This window comes from Staurois parvus, unplaced genomic scaffold (assembly GCF_062004578.1).
Source record: "Staurois parvus isolate SC_StPar_1 unplaced genomic scaffold, SC_StPar_1.0 ptg002512l, whole genome shotgun sequence".
Lineage (NCBI taxonomy): Eukaryota > Metazoa > Chordata > Amphibia > Anura > Ranidae > Staurois > Staurois parvus.
This window is the reverse complement of record NW_028320308.1, coordinates 96524-119002: the sequence shown is the minus strand read 5'-3', so window position 1 is coordinate 119002 and position 22479 is coordinate 96524. Positions and strand designations below refer to the sequence as shown.

At 50.9% G+C, this 22479-nt stretch overlaps 1 long non-coding RNA gene across 1 annotated transcript; it reads left to right on the top strand.

The window, feature by feature from the left end:
• The first annotated feature begins 3777 nt into the window (after positions 1-3777).
• On the top strand, positions 3778-22479 carry LOC149430706 (uncharacterized). Its single transcript, XR_016309472.1, has 4 exons — positions 3778-3953; positions 13409-13525; positions 15447-15510; positions 22311-22479. It is a non-coding gene; the product is annotated as an uncharacterized LOC149430706 (long non-coding RNA).

Sequence of the window (22479 nt, the reverse complement as noted above, 5' to 3'; positions counted from 1 at the left end):
CCGCCCTTTGCACGTACATGACCTTTAATGGCCTCCCAGTCTTAGTCCGTAGGGTTCAATATTGAGTTGGCCCCGCCCTTTCCACGCACATGACCTTAAATGACCCCCCACTCCTAGTCCGTAGGGTTCAATATTGAGTTGGCCCACCCTTCCCACACACATGACCTTTAATGGCCCCCCAGTCTTAGTCCGTAGGGTTCAGTATTGAGTTGGCCCCGCCCTTTCCACACACATGACCTTTAATGGCCCCCCAGTCTTAGTCCGTAGGGTTCAATATTGAGTTGGCCCCGCCCTTTCCACGCACATGACCTTTAATGGCCTCCCAGTCTTAGTCCGTAGGGTTCAATATTGAGTTGGCCCCGCCCTTTCCACACACATGACCTTTAATGGCCCCCCAGTCTTAGTCCGTAGGGTTCAATATTGAGTTGGCCCCGCCCTTTCCCCCGCACATGACCTTTAATGGCCCCCCAGTCTTAGTCCGTAGGGTTCAATATTTAGTTGGCCCCGCCCTTCCCACACACATGACCTTTAATGGCCTCCCAGTCTTAGTCCGTAGGGTTCAATATTGAGTTGGCCCCGCCCTTCCCACGCACATGACCTTTAATGGCCCCCCAGTCTTAGCCCGTAGGGTTCAATATTGAGTTGGCCCCGCCCTTCCCACGCACATGACCTTTAATGGCCCCCCAGTCTTAGCCCGTAGGGTTCAATATTGAGTTGGCCCCGCCCTTTCCACACACATGACCTTTAATGGCCCCCCAGTCTTAGTCCGTAGGGTTCAATATTGAGTTGGCCCCGCCCTTTCCCCCGCACATGACCTTTAATGGCCCCCCAGTCTTAGTCCGTAGGGTTCAATATTTAGTTGGCCCCGCCCTTTCCACACACATGACCTTTAATGGCCCCCCAGTCTTAGTCCGTAGGGTTCAATATTGAGTTGGCCCCGCCCTTTCCACACACATGGCCTTTAATGCCCCCCAGTCTTAGTCCGTAGGGTTCAATATTGAGTTGGCCCCGCCCTTTCCACACACATAACCTTTAATGCCCCCCAGTCTTAGTCCGTAGGGTTCAATATTGAGTTGGCCCCGCCCTTTCCACACACATGACCTTTAATGGCCCCCCAGTTTTAGTCCGTAGGGTTCAATATTGAGTTGGCCCCGCCCTTTCCACACACATGACCTTTAATGGCCCCCCAGTCTTAGTCCGTAGGGTTCAATATTGAGTTGGCCCCGCCCTTTGCAGCTATAACAGCTTCAACTCTTCTGGGAAGGCCGTCCACAAGGTTTAGGAGGGTGTCTATGGGAAGGTTGGACCATTCTTCCAGAAGCACATTTGTCAGGTCAGGCACTGATGTCGGGGGAGGGGGCCTGGCTCGCAGTCTCCGCTCTAATTCATCCCAAAGGTGTTCTATGGGGTTGAGGTCAGGACTCTGTGCAGGACAGTCAAGTTCCTCCACCCCAAACTGGCTCCTCCATGTCTTTATGGACCTTGCTTTGTGCAGTTCTCCCATCCCCCCACTTGGGCTCATTGATGCCCGGCGGGAGAAACACCCAACCATGAGAGATTATACCCGCTTCTCCCATCCCCCCTCCTGGGCTCATTGATGCCCGGCGGGAGAAACACCCAACTATGAGCGATTATACCCGCTTCTCCCATCCCCCCTCTTGGGCTCATTGATGCCCGGCGGGAGAAACACCCAACCATGAGAGATTATACCCGCTTCTCCCATCCCCCCTCTTGGGCTCATTGATGCCCGGCGGGAGAAACACCCAACTATGAGCGATTATACCCGCTTCTCCCATCCCCCCCTCTTGGGCTCATTGATGCCCGGCGGGAGAAACACCCAACTATGAGCGATTATACCCGCTTCTCCCATCCCCCCTCTTGGGCTCATTGATGGCCGGCAGGAGAAACACCCAACTATGAGAGATTATACCCGCTTCTCCCATCCCCCCTCCTGGGCTCATTGATGCCTGGCGGGAGAAACACCCAACTATGAGCGATTATACCCGCTTCTCCCATCCCCCCTCTTGGGCTCATTGATGGCTGGCGGGAGAAACACCCAACTATGAGCGATTATACCCGCTTCTCCCATCCCCCCCTCTTGGGCTCATTGATGGCCGGTGGGAGAAACCCCCAACTATGAGCGATTATACCCGCTTCTCCCATCCCCACCAATTGTATTCCAGGATAGACCATGTTTGCTCCAGGGGCGGACTGACCATTCGGGAACTCAGGCACTGCCCAAGGGCCCGGGGTCAGTAGGGGGCCCCATGAGATGCCCCTGGTACCTCTTTCATAGGCTTTTTTGAGTGTGGGCGAGGACACAGGGGCCCCATGATCCCCTATTGCCCGGGGGCCCCATGAGTTGTCAGCCCGCCCCTGGTTTGCTCCTCCCTCCATTCGGGGTACAGCTCGGTCTGATCATACGATCGGTTCCATAACATTAATAAATGCTCCCTGCGAGGACCGTCCTTTGCACTGAAGTCGAGCGGCACGTAGTAGAATATTTCCGATGCAACATGACTGACGCGGTGACCCCAGATATTTTGTGGGCGACGCACAAAGCGACTCTACGGGGTAAATGAACACTAACAGCTCCGCAGATTAAACGGGAACGCAGGGTCCATACTAGTGATGGGCAGAAGCCCCCCCGTGCTCGGCTGGAGATCGAACATTCCAACCTTCACGAAAGTTCAACCGCCAGCATCAAACTCAATGCAAGTCTATGGGACTCGAACTTGTACATTCAAAGGTGCCCATTTGGAAGGCTTCTGGGCAAGGTATTGGCCATAAAAGGGGAATGGGGACTCGGGGACCGCCCTGAGGGACAGGAATCAGTGAAATATTTATTTTCAAAAAGTACCGTTTTTAAAGGGGCAGTCATTTTTCACTGCTTAAAGTAAAAAAAAAACATTCCTTTAAATATCATGCCTGGGGGGGGGTCCCCTTAAATCCCTTCCAAAGTTGCACATCTGTACACTGTATTGAACCTGCTGCAGCACGACTGACCGCGTAGGGGCCCCCCCTCCCGCTTAATCCTTACCAGACCCTTAGATCTGGTAGGAAGGATAGGAGGGGCCCCACAGTTTACATTTATTTTTAACATGCATGGGGTTCCCCCTAACAGCCATACCAGGCCAGATAGGATTTGAAGGGGAACCTCACCTCCCACAAATGGGGGAAAACAGTGTAGGGTCCCCCCTAAATTCCTTTCAGACCCTTGATCCAAGCACAGACCTGGCAGGCCAGTAAAGGGGGGGGGGACTAATGAGTGCCCCCCTCCCTGCGTCTTACCAGGCCACGTACCCTCAGCGTTGGGACAGTGTCCCCCATACCAATGTAGACAGGGACCTCTTCCCCACAAGCCTGGCCTGGTGATTGTGGCCCCCTGCTGGTCACTCTTGGCTGAGGCTGTATGTATTCAGCTTGGGGTCTCTGCCCCCTCCAGACCGCTATGTTCCAGACCTCACTAGAATCCAAGAGAACGTAGGCGAGCGTGCAGCTACAGAACCCAGAACAACCAGCAAGAACCAAACCCGGATCCACCGATCCCACTGAGAAATGGATCTACAACTATAGCGCCCACCTAGGCGGGAGCCCCGTATAGAAATACCAGGAATAATACATTCATAGAAAACAATGAAATACTAAAAGACAAGACAATGTGAAGGTAGAATAGGGAAGGATGTTGGCTCATCTGTGGGTTTGGATCCTGCAGCCGGCCAGTCCCAGGAAGAGGGGAGGGGGAGGGGAACAGGGATATATAAGAAGTGCAATCAGCACGGTGAAGCAGACGGAGGGCGGGGGTCCCACATTGTACAACGTCTTTGCTGTAGTGAGGATCGGGCTGCGGGTTGGTTATGAGGACTCTGCTGATCTTGGGGGGTCTCGTTGTCGTTGGGCTGCTGGTGACCCCATCTAACGGTGAGCGGAGGGTGTCCCAGGATGGAGGAGAGGTGAGTTCCCGGGAGGGATTGTACGGTGTGAGGGCTCTACACATCCAGGAACATTCCGTCCATCAGAAGACCTTCTATAGCAGTGGTTCTCAACCTTTCTAGCGCCGCGACCCCTTAATACAGTTCCTCATGTTGTGGTGACCCCCAACCATAAAATTATTTTCGTTGCTACTTCATAACTGTAATTTTGCAGTAGGAGGAATAGTGCCACGTCATTGGTGTCATTGGGAGGAATAGTGCCCCATCATTGGTGTCAGTGGGAGGAATAGTGCCCCATCATTGGTGTCAGTGGGAGGAATAGTGCCCCATCATTGGTGTCATTGGGAGGAATAGTGCCCCATCATTGGTATCAGTGGGAGGAATAGTGCCCCGTCATTGGTGTCAGTGGGAGGAATAGTGCCCCATCATTGGTGTCAGTGGGAGGAATAGTGCCCCATCATTGGTATCAGTGGGAGGAATAGTGCCCCGTCATTGGTGTCAGTGGGAGGAATAGTGCCCCGTCATTGGTGTCAGTGGGAGGAATAGTGCCCCGTCATTGGTGTCAGTGGGAGGAATAGTGCCCCGTCATTGGTGTCAGTGGGAGGAATAGTGCCCCCTTCATTGGTGTCAGTGGGAGGAATCGTGCCCCGTCATTGGTGTCAGTGGGAGGAATCGTGCCCCGTCATTGGTGTCAGTGGGAGGAATAGTGCCCCGTCATCGGTGTCAGTGGGAGGAATAGTGCTCCATCATCGGTGTCAGTGGGAGGAATAGTGCCCCATCATCGGTGTCAGTGGGAGGAATAGTGCCCCATCATCGGTGTCAGTGGGAGGAATAGTGCCCCATCATCGGTGTCAGTGGGAGGAATAGTGCCTCATCATCGGTATCAGTGGGAGGAATAGTGTCCCATCATAGGTGTCAGTGGGAGCAGGAATAGTGCCCCATCATTGGTGTCAGTGGGGGGAGGAATAGTGCCCCATCATTGGTGTCAGTGGGGGGAATAGTGCCCCATCATAGGTGTCAGTGGGAGGAATAGTGCCCCGTCATTGGTATCAGTGGGAGGAATAGTGCCCCGTCATTGGTGTCAGTGGGAGGAATAGTGCCCCGTCATTGGTATCAGTGGGAGGAATAGTGCCCCGTCATTGGTGTCAGTGGGAGGAATAGTGCCCCTTCATCGGTGTCAGTGGGAGGAATAGTGCCTCATCATTGGTGTCAGTGGGAGGAATAGTGCCCCATCATTGGTGTCAGTGGAGGAATAGTGCCTCATCATTGGTGTCAGTGGGAGGAATAGTGCCCCATCATCGGTGTCAGTGGGAGGAATAGTGCCTCATCATTGGTGTCAGTGGGAGGAATAGTGCCCCATCATTGCTGTCAGTGGGAGGAATAGTGCCCCATCATTGGTGTCAGTGGGGGGAGGAATAGTGCCCCATCATAGGTGTCAGTGGGGGGAATAGTGCCCCATCATTGGTGTCAGTGGGGGGAATAGTGCCCCATCATAGGTGTCAGTGGGGGGAATAGTGCCCCATCATAGGTGTCAGTGGGGGGAGGAATAGTGCCCCATCCTTGGTGTCAGTGGGGGGAGGAATAGTGCCCCATCCTTGGTGTCAGTGGGGGGAGGAATAGTGCCCCATCCTTGGTGTCAGTGGGGGGAGGAATCGTGCCCCATCCTTGGTGTCAGTGGGGGAGGAATAGTGCCCCATCGTTGGTGTCATTTGGGGGAGGAATAGTGCCCCATCGTTGGTGTCAGTGGGAGGAATAGTGTCCCATCGTTGGTGTCAGTGGGAGGAATAGTGTCCCATCGTTGGTGTCAGTGGGAGGAATAGTGTCCCATCGTTGGTGTCAGTGGGAGGAATAGTGTCCCATCGTTGGTGTCAGTGGGAGGAATAGTGCCCCATCATTGGCATTAGTGACACCAATGATGGGGCACTATTCCCACTGACACCAATGATACTTACCTTGCAGACCCCTGCTCCAGCCTGGGTTCGCTCGCTCCCTCCCTCTCCCATGGTACCGACACTTACCTGTCAGATGTCTTCCTTCTCCGGCCGCTCTCCTCCTCTTCACTCGCTCGATCTTCACGGTGCCGCTCGGCTCCTCCTCTCCAAGCTCCACCTCCTTGTGATTGGCCGCCTGTGTGCCTCTCCTGAGCTACAGTGCCGGCGGCCAATCACAGGCGAGGATTGATCTCGAGGTGTGTCCAGATGACAGGGGCGGCATGTCATCCCGCCCTCACCTGGAGACGGCGGTGGCGGCGGCGGGGGCGAGGAGCGGTGTCTCGGTTCCTAAGACCATCGGAAATATGTGTTTTCCGATGGTCTTAGGCGACCCCTGTGGAAGCGTCGTTCGACCCCCAAAGGGGTCGCGACCCCCAGGTTGAGAACCGCTGTTCTATAGACACAGCTGTCCAACCAGACATGTCCATACACATCAATTCCTACATATCACCGAGCAATGTCCGCAGACGTATACCGAGGACGATGTATGGATACGTATCTGTCCCGTATATATACCATGTCTGCAGACGTATACCGAGGACGATGTATGGATACGTATCTGTCCCGTATATATATATGATGTCTGCAGACGTATACCGAGGACGATGTATGGATACGTATCTGTCCCGTATATATATACCATGTCTGCAGACGTATACCGAGGACGATGTATGGATACGTATCTGTCCTGTATATATACCATGTCTGCAGACGTATACCGAGGACGATGTATGGATACGTATCTGTCCCGTATATATATATGATGTCTGCAGACGTATACCGAGGACGATGTATGGATACGTATCTGTCCCGTATATATACGATGTCTGCAGACGTATACCGAGGACGATGTATGGATACGTATCTGTCCCGTATATATATATGATGTCTGCAGACGTATACCGAGGACGATGTATGGATACGTATCTGTCCCGTATATATACCATGTCTGCAGACGTATACCGAGGACGATGTATGGATACGTATCTGTCCCGTATATATACGATGTCTGCAGACGTATACCGAGGACGATGTATGGATACGTATCTGTCCCGTATATATACGATGTCTGCAGACGTATACCGAGGACGATGTATGGATACGTATCTGTCCCGTATATATATACCATGTCTGCAGACGTATACCGAGGACGATGTATGGATACGTATCCGTCCCGTATATATACGATGTCCTGCAGACGTATACCGAGGACGATGTATGGATACGTATCTGTCCCGTATATATACGATGTCTGCAGACGTATACCGAGGACGATGTATGGATACGTATCTGTCCCGTATATATACGATGTCTGCAGACATATACCGAGGACGGTGTATGGATACGTATCCGTCCCGTATATATACCATGTCTGCAGACGTATACCGAGGACCATGTATGGATACGTATCTGTCCCGTATATATATACCATGTCTGCAGATGTATACCGAGGACGATGTATGGATACGTATCTGTCCTGTATATATACGATGTCTGCAGACGTATACCGAGGACGATGTATGGATACGTATCCGTCCCGTATATATACGATGTCTGCAGACGTATACCGAGGACGATGTATGGATACGTATCTGTCCCGTATATATACCATGTCTGCAGACGTATACCGAGGACAATGTATGGATACGTATCTGTCCTGTATATATACGATGTCTGCAGACGTATACCGAGGACGATGTATGGATACGTATCTGTCCCGTATATATACAATGTCTGCAGACGTATACCGAGGACGATGTATGGATACGTATCTGTCCTGTATATATACGATGTCTGCAGACGTATACCGAGGACGATGTATGGATACGTATCTGTCCCGTATATATACCATGTCTGCAGACGTATACCGAGGACGATGTATGGATACGTATCTGTCCCGTATATATACCATGTCTGCAGACGTATACCGAGGACGATGTATGGATACGTATCCGTCCCGTATATATAATAACAATGTTGTATTTCTTATGATCATCAGCTCCATCTAGTGGCCAAAATGGGTTATTTTCCAGATTGAGGCATTTCAGGAAATACAACATTATGGCCACTAGAGGGAGCTGACGTGTGATATTGTTCTCTAGCAGATCCTCTTATGTGTATTCATTTCCTGTCTCTTGTGGGTGTCATCCGGCTTCTCCTGACGTATGAAGCTGATTTTTCTTGCTGTTAAAATCCATCCACGCTAATAGAATGTGTCCCGTGTGTCTGGACTGCGGCGTCATGTACCCCTCCCCTCCCCCCCCATACAGTATATTCAGTTCTACAGGTCCGGTGCTGAATGTCTGATTCCCGGGACAGCACTCAGGCCACAGCGGGTGACCCGCACTCCAGCCCCTCCATTCAGTAAATATCTTGGATTATTTTCAGTGAAGGCAAGGTGTTCTGTGATTGGAGGCGGGGAGATTGTGATGTTCTTTCCAACCCTTCTCCAATCACAGGGTGCCTTACATTCGTTGAACGTAACACAAGTTGCTTAGTGAATGGAGGGACTGGAGTGCCAGGGACCCGCTGTGGTCAGCAGAGTACTCTCACCAGAAGCAGAATGCTCAGTACCGGACCGGACAATGGGATGGACCCAGAAGCTTTAGGTGTTTGGACCTCCCCCACCCCACCCGGGGTAATATTTTCATGAAGTTGGGGGAAGTTGCCTTTGCCATACAGATTGATTGTAACATTTCTTCCAGTGGAGGGATTCAACGATGTTGGGAGATTGAAGGGTTAATTGTGAATGGAAGGGGGAGGGGCTTTTTTGTATACAGTCATGGCCGAAATTGTTGGCACCCTTGATATTTTTCCTGAAAATCAAGTATTTCACACAAAAAAGGTATTGCATTAACACATGTTTTGCTATACACATGTTTATTCCCTTTGTATGTATTGGAACAAATATAAAACAGAGGCAGAAAAGCAAATATGACATAATGTCACACAAAACCCCAAAAATGGGCTGGACAAAAGTATTGGCACCCTTAACTTAATATTTGGTTGCACACCCTTTGGAAAACATAACTGAAATCAGTCGCTTCCTATAACCATCAATAAGCTTCTGACACCTCTCACCCGGAATTTTGGACCACTCTTCCTTTGCAAACAGCTCCAGGTCTCTCTTATTGGAAGGACACCTTTTCCCAACAGCAATTTTAAGATCTCTCCACAGGTGTTCAATGGGATTTAGATCTGGGCTCATTGCTGGCCACTTCAGAACTCTCCAGCGCTTCTTTGCCATCCATTTCTGAGTGCTTTTTGACGTATGTTTGGGGTCATTGTCCTGCTGGAAGACCCAGGATCTTGGACGCAAACCCAGCTTTCTGACACTGGGCCCTACAGTGCGACCCAAAATCCTTTGGTAATCCTCAGATTTCATGATGCCTTGCACACAGTCAAGGCACCCAGTGCCAGAGGCAGCAAAACAACCCCAAAACATCATTGAACCTCCACCATATTTTACCGTAGGTACTGTGTTTTGTTCTTTGTAGGCCTCATTCCGTTTTCGGTAAACAGTAGAATGATGTGCTTTACCGAAAAGCTCTATCTTGGTCTCATCTGTCCACAAGACGTTTTCCCAGAAGGCTTTTGGCTTACTCAAGTACATTTTGGCAAACTGTAGTCTTGCTTTTTTATGTCTCTGTGTCAGCAGTGGGGTCCTCCTGGGTCTCCTGCCATAGCGTTTCATTTCATTTAAATGTCGACGGATAGTTCGCGCTGACACTGATGCTCCCTGAGCCTGCAGGACAGCTTGAATGTCTTTGGAACATGTTTGGGGCTGCTTATCCACCATCCGGACTATTCTGCGTTGCAATCTTTCATCAATTTTCCTCATCCGTCCACGACCAGGGAGATTAGCTACAGTGCCATGGGTTGCAAACTTCTTGATAATGTTGCGCACTGTGGACAAAGGCAAATCTAGTTCTCTGGAGATGGACTTGTAACCTTGAGATTGTTGATATTTTGCCACAATTTTGGTTCTCAGGTCCTCAGACAGTTCTCGTCTCCTCTTTCTGTTGTCCATGCTTAGTGTGGCACAGACAGACACACAATGCAAAGGTTAAGTGAACGTCTCTCCTTTTTATCTGCTTTCAGGTGTGATTTCTATATTGCCCACACCTGTTACTTGCCCCAGGTGAGTTTACAGGAGCATCACATGCTTGTAACATTCTTATTTATCCGCAGTTGTGAAAGGGTGCCAATACTTTTGTCCAGCCCATTTTTGGAGGTTTGTGTGACATTATGTCGAATTTGCTTTCTTTCCTCCCTTTTTTTGTTTTGTCCCAATACACACAAAGGGAATAAACATGTGTATAGCAAAACATGTGTTAATGCAATACGTTTCGTGAGAAATACATGATTTCCTGGAGAAATATCAAGGGTGCCAACAATTTCGGCCATGACTGTATAAAGTTGCCCAGATGACAGCATGTTTGTATTAAGACCATGACAACCACAAGCACCGCCCCCGAGGAAGTGGTATTGTGATGCAATGCGTTGAGTACGGACGCTTTGTGATGCCATCATGGGAATGTCGGTAAACCACGCCCCCAATGTCCGGAGGTCAGGTGTATGTCTGGTATCTATGGTTACAGCAGATTCTGATTGTTCCAATCGTATTGTATCATTTGTGATGTAGTTGGATGGATTGGATGCTTTTCGTGTATATTTAGATGGAGAACGATGGGAGCGGCGGGCTATACACCTCCAGCTGAGCACCAAAACCTACAGATCAGCAATGAGCGGGATCTACCAAGGCTGGAGCAGCTATGCAGAGCAACCAATCAGCTTCTAGCTTCAGATTGTTCAGTTAAGCTTTGAAAATGAAAGATAGAAGCTGATTGGTTGCCGTGCACAGCTGCCCTAGTCTTTGTAGATTCCCGTCATTGTGTCCATTGGAGGCGCGTTCTTGGGCCAGACTGGAGGTGGGGTTTTGACATGCTGGCCATTACTCCTTATGACCCCTCCCCCTGCCATCCATGCGTGTGCGGTGATCACCGTGCCGCAAATTGATGGAAATATCATTCTGTTCAAGGTAATGATAGATATACACCATATTGCCCCAAGTATTGGGGCCCGGCCTTTCCACACACATGACCTTTAATGGCCCCCCAGTCTTAGTCCGTAGGGTTCAATATTGAGTTGGCCCCGCCCTTTCCACGCACATGACCTTTAATGGCCCCCCAGTCTTAGTCCATAGGGTTCAATATTGAGTTGGCCCCGCCCTTTCCACGCACATGACTTTTAATGGCCCCCCAGTCTTAGTCCGTAGGGTTCAATATTGAGTTGGCCCCGCCCTTTCCACACACATGACCTGTAATGGCCCCCCCAGTCTTAGTCCGTAGGGTTCAATATTGAGTTGGCCCCGCCCTTTCCACGCACATGACCTTTAATGGCCTCCCAGTCTTAGTCCGTAGGGTTCAATATTGAGTTGGCCCCGCCCTTTCCATGCACATGAACTTTATTGGCCTCCCAGTCTTAGTCCGTAGGGTTCAATATTGAGTTGGCCCCGCCCTTTCCATGCACATGACCTTTAATGGCCCCCCAGTCTTAGTCCGTAGGGTTCAATATTGAGTTGGCCCCGCCCTTTGCAGCTATAACAGCTTCAACTCTTCTGGGAAGGCCGTCCACAAGGTTTAGGAGGGTGTCTATGGGAAGGTTGGACCATTCTTCCAGAAGCACATTTGTCAGGTCAGGCACTGATGTCGGGGGAGGGGGCCTGGCTCGCAGTCTCCGCTCTAATTCATCCCAAAGGTGTTCTATGGGGTTGAGGTCAGGACTCTGTGCAGGACAGTCAAGTTCCTCCACCCCAAACTGGCTCCTCCATGTCTTTATGGACCTTGCTTTGTGCACTGGGGGGCAGTCATGTTGGAACAGGAAGGGGCCATCCCCAAACTCCTCCCACAAAGTTGGGAGTATGAAATTGTCCAAAATGTCGCCTTAAGAGTTCCCTTCACTAGAACTAGGGGGCCAAGCCCAACCCCTGAAGAACACCCCCACACCATAATCCCTCCTCCACCAAACTTTAAACGTGGCACAATGCAGTCAGGCGAGTACCGTTCTCCTGGCCACCACCAAACCCAGACACGTCCATCTGTTGGCCAGAGAAGCGTGATTGGTCCCTCCAGAGAACATGTCTCCCCTGCTCTAGAGTCCAGTGGCGGCATGCTTTACACCGCGGCATCCGACGCTTTGCATTGCACTTGGTGATGGAAGGCTTGGATGCAGCTGCTCGGCCATGGAAACCCATTCCATGAAGCTCTCTACGCACTGTTGTTGGGCTCATCTGAAGGCCACACCAAGTTTGGAGGTCTTTAGCTATTGACTCTGCAGACAGTTGGTGACTTCTGCGCACTGTACGCTTCAGCATGCGCTGACCCCGCCCTGTCATGTGACGTGGCCTACCACTTAGTGGCTGAGTGGCTGTTGTTCCCAGTTGCTTCCACTTTGTTATAATCCCACTAACAGTGGAGCGTGGAATATTTAGCAGCCAGGAAATGTCACGGATGGACTTATTGCCCAGGTGGCCACCTATCACGGGACCACGCTTGGAGTCACTGAGCTCCTGAGAGCGACCCATTCTTTCACCAATGTTTGTAGAAGCCGTCTGCATGCCTAGGGGCTTGATTGTATACACCTGTGTCCATGGAGGGGATTAGAGCACCTGAATCACATGATATGGAGGGGATTGGAGCACCTGAATTACATGATATGGAGGGGATTGGAGCACCTGAATTACATGATATGGAGGGGATTGGAACACCTGAGTCACATGATATGGAGGGGATTGGAACACCTGAATCACATGATTGGGAGGGGATTGGAACACCTGAATCACATGATATGGAGGGGATTTGAACACCTGAATCACATGATATGGAGGGGATTGGAACACCTGAATCACATGAGATGGAGGGGATTGGAACACCTGAATCACATGATATAGAGGGGAGTGGAACACCTGAATCACATGATATGGAGGGGATTGGAACACCTGAATCACATGATACGGAGGGGATTGGAACACCTGAATCACATGATTGGGAGGGGATTGGAACACCTGAATCACATGATTGGGAGGGGATTGGAACACCTGAATCACATGATTGGAGGGGATTGGAGCACCTGAATCACATGATTGGGAGGGGATTGGAACACCTGAATCACATGATATGGAGGGGATTGGAACACCTGAATCACATGATATGGAGGGGATTGGAACACCTGAATCACATGATATGGAGGGGATTTGAAATGCCTGAATCACATGATATGGAGGGGATTGGAACACCTGAATCACATGATATGGAGGGCGGGGCCAATACTTTTGAAAAAGTGTATATCTATGGAGGGGGAGGGGTTGGAGGACGCGTTCTGTAATTTTCCTTTTAAAAGTGATGATTCTCATTGTAGAAGAATAGCCGGTCCCGTTCCTTTCCATATCTCCGCTGAATTATAAATCTTTGTTTGATTCTGTAGAAGAAGTCGATGGACTCCAGAGATCTGATGGCCCCAGCAGGACCCAGTGAGAGCCGCATAAGGGAAACCCGGGATAATCTCCCGTGCTGCCGATGGCCAATAAGGAAGCCTTGCAGGGTACGGTATTGGAGATGACACTTTGGGGTTTATTTATAAAAGAATCTCCAGAACTATCAGTCTGGTGGTCCGGCATGTACATTCGTTCTGTACGAGGAATCCAGCGACTGAGGATGGGGGAACTGAATGTTCTTCGGGTGTCTTCTCTTGGGGACGAATGTTCTTATGAATATAAAATATAGAAATGAGCGCTAAGAGAGTATGAATGGTCAGTGCTGATAGCAACGTATTACAGGAGGGCTGGACATAATAATCCCATAGACTGGTGAGGATGAGGATGAGCCCATAGACTGGTGAGGATGAGGATAATCCCATAGACTGGTGATGATGATCCCATGGATTGGTGATGATGATCCCATGGACTGGTGATGGTGATGATCCGATGGACAGGTGATGATGATCCCATAGACTGGTGATGGTGATCCCATAGAACTGGTGATGATGATCCCATGGACTGGTGATGATGATCCCATAGACTGGTGATGATGATCCCATGGAGTGGTGATGGTGATGATCCGATGGACAGGTGATGATGATCCCATAGACTGGTGATGGTGATGATCCCATGGACTGGTGATGATGATCCCATGGAGTGGTGATGGTGATGATCCCATGGGACTGGTGATGGTGATGATCCCATGGACAGGTGATGATGATCCCATAGACTGGTGATGATCCCATGGACTGGTGATGGTGATGATCCCATGGACAGGTGATGATGATCCCATAGACTGGTGATGGTGATGATGATGATCCCATAGACTGGTGAGGATGAGGATAATCCCATAGACTGGTGATGATGATCCCATGGACTGGTGATGATGATCCCATGGATTGGTGATGGTGATGATCCCATAGACTGGTGATGATGATCCCATGGACTGGTGATGATGATCCCATGGAGTGGTGATGGTGATGATGATCCCATGGACTGGTGATGATGATCCCATGGATTGGTGATGGTGATGATCCCATGGACTGGTGATGACGATCCCATGGAGTGGTGATGATGATGATCCCATAGACTGGTTGATGATGATCCCATGGACTGGAGATGATGATCCCATGTAGTGGTGATGATGGTTGGTAGTGATGAGTCCTTGGTGTGAACACAGGTTCACACAGAACATTGCTTGTCCAGGCCTTCATCTGAACGCCCAATCTTTTCCCAACTTTGGCGGGACCCGGCTGTCATGTATTCTGCCATCACTGTACTGTATATGGCAGCTCCTTCCTGTCAATGCTGGTGAAGGGAGCAGCAGAAGCCGGCAGGGTCAGGTACAGTGCCTGTCGGATGGGCTCTGTACACAGTGTCCGAGGATGGCTCCATTCACACACATGAACGGGTGACCTGGCCCCCAGAGGGCTGTCTCTGAGGTCATGTGTCTACACGGCACTCCAGAAACAGAGGTCCACCACTCCGCCCATTTATTCATACTGTGGGGGCAGTAAGGGGGTAAAAGCTACGACCAGAAGAAACCCCCCGATTCTGCCCCATTCTCACAACCAACTCGCCCAGAACGAATGTACATGAGACTTTGCTGGACGAATAGCTGTACATCTTCTATAAATAGAGGCGTCATGTCTCCTGTCTGTGGGGTCATCTGCGCCATCTTCTGACACGCCGGTCACTGTACTAATCCCACTCTTCTCTTCTCTCCTCTCCTCTCTTCTCTTCCCATCCCTTCTCTTCTCTTCTCTCCTCTCCTCTCTTCTCTTCTCTTCTCTTCTCTCCTCTCCTCTCTTCTCTTCTCTTCTCTTCCCATCCCTTCTCTTCTCTTCTGGTCTCATCTCGTCTCTTCTCTCCTCTCCTTCTCTTCTCTCCTCTTCTCTCTTCTCTTCTCTCCTCTTCTCGTCTCTTCTCTTCCCTCCCCTCCCCCCTTCCCCTTCCCTTCCCTCCTCTCCTCTTCTCTCTCCGCAGAAATGTGCGGGTGCAGGATCATTTGACTTGCCACCTGACCAATTGTATCGCCACTGATGGACAGGTAATCCGGGTTCTATGTGTGATATTCCCGGGGATGGGAGGGGGGGCATCCAGAAATTCTGCCCCTCCCCCTCGGAGTGATATTTCATTGTCTAGTAGAATGATCCCTTCATACATCCCTACCTACTACTTACTGTACAACCCAGGGCTGGGGGGAGGGGAGGGGCTGTATCCCCGGTCAGGAGATTCCCCTTCACTTCCTGTCCCGCGGTCACAACAGGAAGTCCGAGGATCCAGGGAACATGCGGGGGGCCTGAGGCACCAAGCTGTGCAGAGACGGGGCCACACCGTACATTTCACTAACATTGATGGCTGATACAAACATCATCAGAGTCCCCCTATATATGTCCCCCTTACATCAGAGCCTCCATCAGAGTCCCCCTATATATGTCCCCCTTACATCAGAGCCTCCATCAGAGTCCCCCTATATATGTCCCTCTTACATCAGAGTCCTCTCCTGGGTTCCCACGTTGGATTAGGCCGCCCATTCATTGGTGGTGAAAGCGTGAAAACCCAGGCGGGGCCCAATGCTGGAGAAATCTGCTGCTGTGTTGTGATGAGCAATCAGGGCCGGGACAAGGGGGGGGGGGCAGAAGGGGGAGGTGCCCCGGGCACAGGGAGGCAAGGGGGCTGAGAATGGACGCAGAGTGGTACCCCCATTCTATGACATGTATGTACAGCGGGGGAGGGGGGCTGAGAATGGACGCAGAGTGGTACCCCCATTCTATGACATGTATGTACAGCGGGGGAGGGGGGCTGAGAATGGACGCAGAGTGGTACCCCCATTCTATGACATGTATGTACAGCGGGGGAGGGGGCAGAGAATGGACGCAGAGTGTGGTACCCACATTCTATGACATGTATGTACAGCGGGGGAGGGGGGCAGAGAATGGACGCAGAGTGGTACCCACATTCTATGACATGTATGTACAGCGGGGGAGGGGGGCAGAGAATGGACGCAGAGTGGTACCCCCATTCTATGACATGTATGTACAGCGGGGAGGGGGGCTGAGAATGGACGCAGAGTGGTACCCCCATTCTATGACATGTATGCACAGTGGGGAGGGGGGCTGAGAATGGACGCAGAGTGGTACCCCCATTCTATGACATGTATGTACAGCGGGGGAGGGGGGGCTGAGAATGGACGCAGAGTGGTACCCCCATTCTATGACATGTATGCACAGTGGGGGAGGGGGCAGAGAATGGACGCAGAGTGGTACCCACATTCTATGACATGTATGTACAGCGGGGGAGGGGGGCTGAGAATGGACGCAGAGTGGTACCCCCATTCTATGACATGTATGCACAGTGGGGGAGGGGGCAGAGAATGGACGCAGAGTGGTACCCCCATTCTATGACATGTATGTACAGCGGGGGAGGGGGGCTGAGAATGGACGCAGAGTGGTACCCCCATTCTATGACATGTATGTACAGCGGGAGGGGGGCTGAGAATGGACGCAGAGTGGTACCCCCATTCTATGACATGTATGTACAGTGGGGGAGGGGGCAGAGAATGGACGCAGAGTGGTACCCCCATTCTATGACATGTATGTACAGCGGGGGAGGGGGGCTGAGAATGGACGCAGAGTGGTACCCCATTCTATGACATGTATGTACAGCGGGGGAGGGGGGCTGAGAATGGACGCAGAGTGGTACCCCCATTCTATGACATGTATGCACAGTGGGGGAGGGGGCAGAGAATGGACGCAGAGTGGTACCCCCATTCTATGACATGTATGCACAGTGGGGGGAGGGGGGCAGAGAATGGACGCAGAGTGGTACCCCCATTCTATGACATGTATGCACAGTGGGGGAGGGGGGCAGAGAATGGACGCAGAGTGGTACCCCATTCTGACATGTATGCACAGTGGGGGAGGGGCAGAGAATGGACGCAGAGTGGTACCCCCATTCTATGACATGTATGCACAGTGGGGAGGGGGGCAGAGAATGGACGCAGAGTGGTACCCACATTCTATGACATGTATGCACAGTGGGGGAGGGGGGCAGAGAATGGACGCAGAGTGGTACCCACATTCTATGACATGTATGCACAGTGGGGGAGGGGGCAGAGAATGGACGCAGAGTGGTACCCCATTCTGACATGTATGCACAGTGGGGGAGGGGGCAGAGAATGGACGCAGAGTGGTACCCCCATTCTATGACATGTATGTACAGCGGGGAGGGGGGCTGAGAATGGACGCAGAGTGGTACCCACATTCTATGACATGTATGCACAGTGGGGGAGGGGCAGAGAATGGACGCAGAGTGGTACCCCCATTCTATGACATGCATGCACAGTGGGGGAGGGGGGCGCAGTTCTGGATCCTCGCCCTGGGAGCTGGACAACCCCGGGAACAATGGCGGGGGCGTGGCGCACTGTAGGCGCACATTCATGGCAATACACCACAATGGACAATGGATGGCGCCACCCAGCAGCTGTCTGAGAGCTTTTCTGGTGTCTTCGTCGGGGAGGATTTTACAGGTAAAAACAGAAATCAAATCGCTGAGAAAACTTCCAGGATGATGGTGGGGGGAGGGGCCGGAAGGGGCCGGTGACAGGTGTAGCAAACTTGCTCATCAGAGTTGGACGCGGAGTTCCCCTTTTTTATTAGAAGTATTCCTCAATCCTTTATTCCCTACCCCCTCCCTTCCTGAGAGGCACAGGGACAGATGGTGGGCTGGTTATGGGTCAACCGCAGGTTAAGGCAAAAGAAGTTCAAAACATTTTTTAACGAGTTGCAGACTTTGGGCGTGCTACACAGGCCCCAGGAAATGTTATCATTGTACACAGGACATGTGTAGCACATCCAGTCTCTCTGTCTGCCGCTGGGACCCCTCTCCCAGTGTATTGTACACAGAACATGTGTAGCACATCCAGTCTCTCTGCCCTGCCACAGGGACCCCTCTACCAGTATACTGTACACAGGACATGTGTAGCACATCCAGTCTCTCTGTCCTGCCTCTGGGACCTCTCTCCCAGTGTATTGTACACAGGACATGTGTAGCACATCCAGTCTCTCTGTCCTGCCGCTGGGACCCCCTCTCCCAGTGTATTGTACACAGGACATGTGTAGCACATCCAGTCTCTCTGTCCTGCTGCTGGGACCCCTCTCCCAGTGTATTGTACACAGGACATGTGTAGCACATCCAGTCTCTCTGCCCTGCCACAGGGACCCCTCTCCCAGTATACTGTACACAGGACATGTGTAGCACATCCAGTCTCTCTGTCCTGCTGCAGGGACCCTCTCCCAGTATACTGTACACAGGACATGTGTAGTATATCCAGTCTCTCTGTCCTGCCTCTGGGACCTCTCTCCCAGTGTATTGTACACAGGACATGTGTAGGCACATCCAGTCTCTCTGTCCTGCTGCTGGGACCCCTCTCCCAGTGTATTGTACACAGGACATGTGTAGCACATCCAGTCTCTCTGTCCTGCTGCAGGGACCCCTCTCCCAGTATACTGTACACAGGACATGTGTAGTATATCCAGTCTCTGTCCTGCAGCAGGGACCCTTCTACCAGTATATACTGTACACAGGACATGTGTAGCACATCCAGTCTCTCTGCCCTGCCACAGGGACCCCTCTACCAGTATACTGTACACAGGACATGTGTAGCACATCCAGTCTCTCTGCCCTGCCACAGGGACCCCTCTCCCAGTATACTGTACACAGGACATGTGTAGTATATCCAATCTCTGTCCTGCAGCAGGGACCCTTCTACCAGTATATACTGTACACAGGACATGTGTAGCACATCCAGTCTCTCTGAATAAGACCCCACATCTCTCCTCTATGCTGGAAAGCATCAGATTTAAAAAAAAAAAAAGTTGATCTAGTGCTTTCCAAAAAAAAATGGCCTTGTTTACACCAGTCTGGAAATGGAAGTGACGTCATGACGTTGCTCTGGTCCTCCTAGGTCATAGAGATGAGCCCATTTTTCCTTTGATCATCTCTATGACCAGCCACCGCAACACCGATGTGCCAGCTAAGCCCAAGAACCACTGGAAAGCAGTAGAAGGAAAGGGGGCGACCCCTCCCGTCACTTCTGTTAGTGATCCAGCGGCTATTCAGCGGCTCGGATCACTTTTAGGAGAAAGAGCAGCGGCTGCTGAAAAGTCTAATTGCAGGAATGTGGCATCCAGCTGCAGCCATAGACCCCGGAACTCCACTACTATATCCTGACGTACATTTCCAGGTAGGCGGTCGGCAGGTACCCCTGTATACTCAGAGAAGGCGTGGCCAGCCGGTCTGACTCTGTGCTTATAAACAACACAGCACCAGACTGAGAATATACAAAGATACAATGTTACCTATTGTTACTTTTGTATCTTTCTGTTCATTCATCTGCAGATCAATGGGCTGAACCTTAGATCTGTAAAGGATGTCAGGTAAAAGCAACCGGACAATTTTGTTTCCTTTTTTTTTACAAAAACTGTTCCTGTGTTTATCCCTTATTAACCCTTAGTGACCCCAATCAGCCCGAATTAACTCCTTCGTCTCCTTCTCTCCTCAGCTATTGTTTTCCGGATGAGTTTTTTCCCCGTAAACCAGTAAACGTAACAAACGCGCTGTTTCTGTGTTTGATGGGTGTCCGTTTACAAACAAACAGCGTTGCTGCATGAAAAGTGCGCATTTATTTCCGGGATTTCTTCTGTTTATAATGACCCTAAAATGACGATTCTGCTACAAAGCATCGCAAAGTGATTGACAGATGAAGGAAAGGGTTCCGGGTTTTATTTCTTCAACTTTGCGCTTTTTTAAATGTGAAACTTGTAAATATATAAAAAGACGTTTAAATATTATTAGTTAGTAGGATAGAGACGAACAAAAAAAGAGAGAAGAATCATCTGCAGATGAATAAACAGAAAGATACAAAATGAAACAATGTTACTTTGTACCTTTCTGTATTGGTGATAATTAGTGGCAGGCTGATTTTTCTTTGACTGGTTCAGCTGTCAGAACGTTCTGTGTACTGGGCAGTGTCGCCAGGGCCGGATCTAGGGGGGTGCTGGGGTCGGCTGTGCCCCCGAGATTTTAGCTGTGCCCCTCCCAAGTCTCTGAGAGCTCCTTATCCACTGATCCATGAGCCAGTCTGATGCAGAGAGCTGATGTAAGGGGGCACTCTGATGGGGACATCTGATGTAAGGGGGCACTCTGATGGGGATGCTGATGTAAGGGGGCACTCTGATGGGGACACCTGATGTAAGGGGGCACTCTGATGGGGATGCTGATGTAAGGGGGGCACTCTGATGGGGACAGCTGATGTAAAGGGACACAATGATGGGGACACCTGATGTAAGGGGGGCACTCTGATTGGGATCCTGATGTAAGGGGGCACTCTGATGGGACACCTGATGTAAGGGGGCACTCTGATGGGGATATATGATGGAAGGGAGAATCTTATTGGGAACCTGATGCACAGGGGGACTCTAATGGGGACATAGAAGGGGAGCTCTGATGGGGACCTGGATGTAGGGTGGGCTTGGATGGAGACCCAGATGTGAAGGGGGCTCCTAAGATGGACTTTGATGTTAGGGGGGACCCTGATGAGGACATCTGATGTAAGGGGGACTCTGATGGGGACACCTGATGTAAGACGGATCTCTGATGGAGACACCTGATGAACGGGGGCACTCTAAAGGGGACACCGGATGTAAGGGAACACTTTGATGGGGACACGTGATGTAAGGGGGATCTCTGATGGGGACATCTGAAGTAGATATCTGATGTAAGGGGGCACTCTGATGACACCTGATGTAAGGGGGCACTCTGATGGGGACACCTGATGTAAGGAGCACTCTGATGGGGACACCTGATGTAAGGGGGCACTCTGATGAGGACCTGGAAGTAAAGGTGGTTCTGATGGAGACATGGATGTGAAGGGGGGCTCCTAAGATGGACTCTAATGTAGACTGTGCTAGAGGAAATCTCGATCAGGACATTGATGTAACGGGGCACTCTGATGGGGACACTTGATGTAAGGGGGGACTCTAATGGGGACCTAGAAGTAAGGGGAGCTCTGATGGGGACCTGGATGTAGGGTGGGCTTGGATGGAGACCCAGATGTGAAGCAGGGCTCCTAAGATGGACTCTGCTGTAGACTGTGATGTTAGGAGGGACCTCAATGGGGACACCTGCCAGAAGAGGACCCCATCAAAGAGGCACTTTAATGGAAACACCTGATGTAAGAGGGCACTCTGATGGGGACATCTGATGTAAGGGGAATCTTTGATGGGGACACCTGATGCAAGAGGGCACTCTGATGGGGACACCTGATGTAAGGGGGATTTCTGCTGGGGACACCTGATGTAAGAGGGCGCTCTGATGGGGACATCTGATGTAAGGGGGACTTTGATGGAACGTTTTTTTTTTTACTGCACCCCCAGATCAGATAGGGTAGATCCGACCCTGAGTGCCACTGTGATTAGTCAGAGCTGAATTGCTGAGTACTGGGATGGGGGGGTTCCTGGCCTCAGGGCAGAAGGACTGGACGTGCTACACATTCCCTGTGTACAATGATGACATATTTGTGGACGTGTGTAGCACGCCCAGAGTCTGCAGCTGGTTAAACAACAATACATGCGTTACCTTGTTATCTTCAGTAATGACGACCTCATCGCCGAATGAACAGGTTCATATCAGAAACGTACAAATCGCTCCGATCCCTGGAGGGTGAGAGGGGGAGGGGTTAAATATAATTGTGTAGGAGGAAGGGGGAGGAGCCAGGTGCAAAATTACTTCTATTGGTTGGAAGGTCCGCTATAAATAACCTCTTTCTTCTTCTTCCTTCCCTTCCAGGCATTTAAGCCGTGACTCCGCCCTCTCCAAGCCGCTTTGATCCTCTTATCGCTCTTCATAGGTCTGCACAGCTCTTCAGGGACCGACATCCGGAAACGACGCGCTGACTTGTATCGCTTTACTAACATTTCTTTTTTTGCCCAATAAAAATGTGTGATTGGTGAGCAGA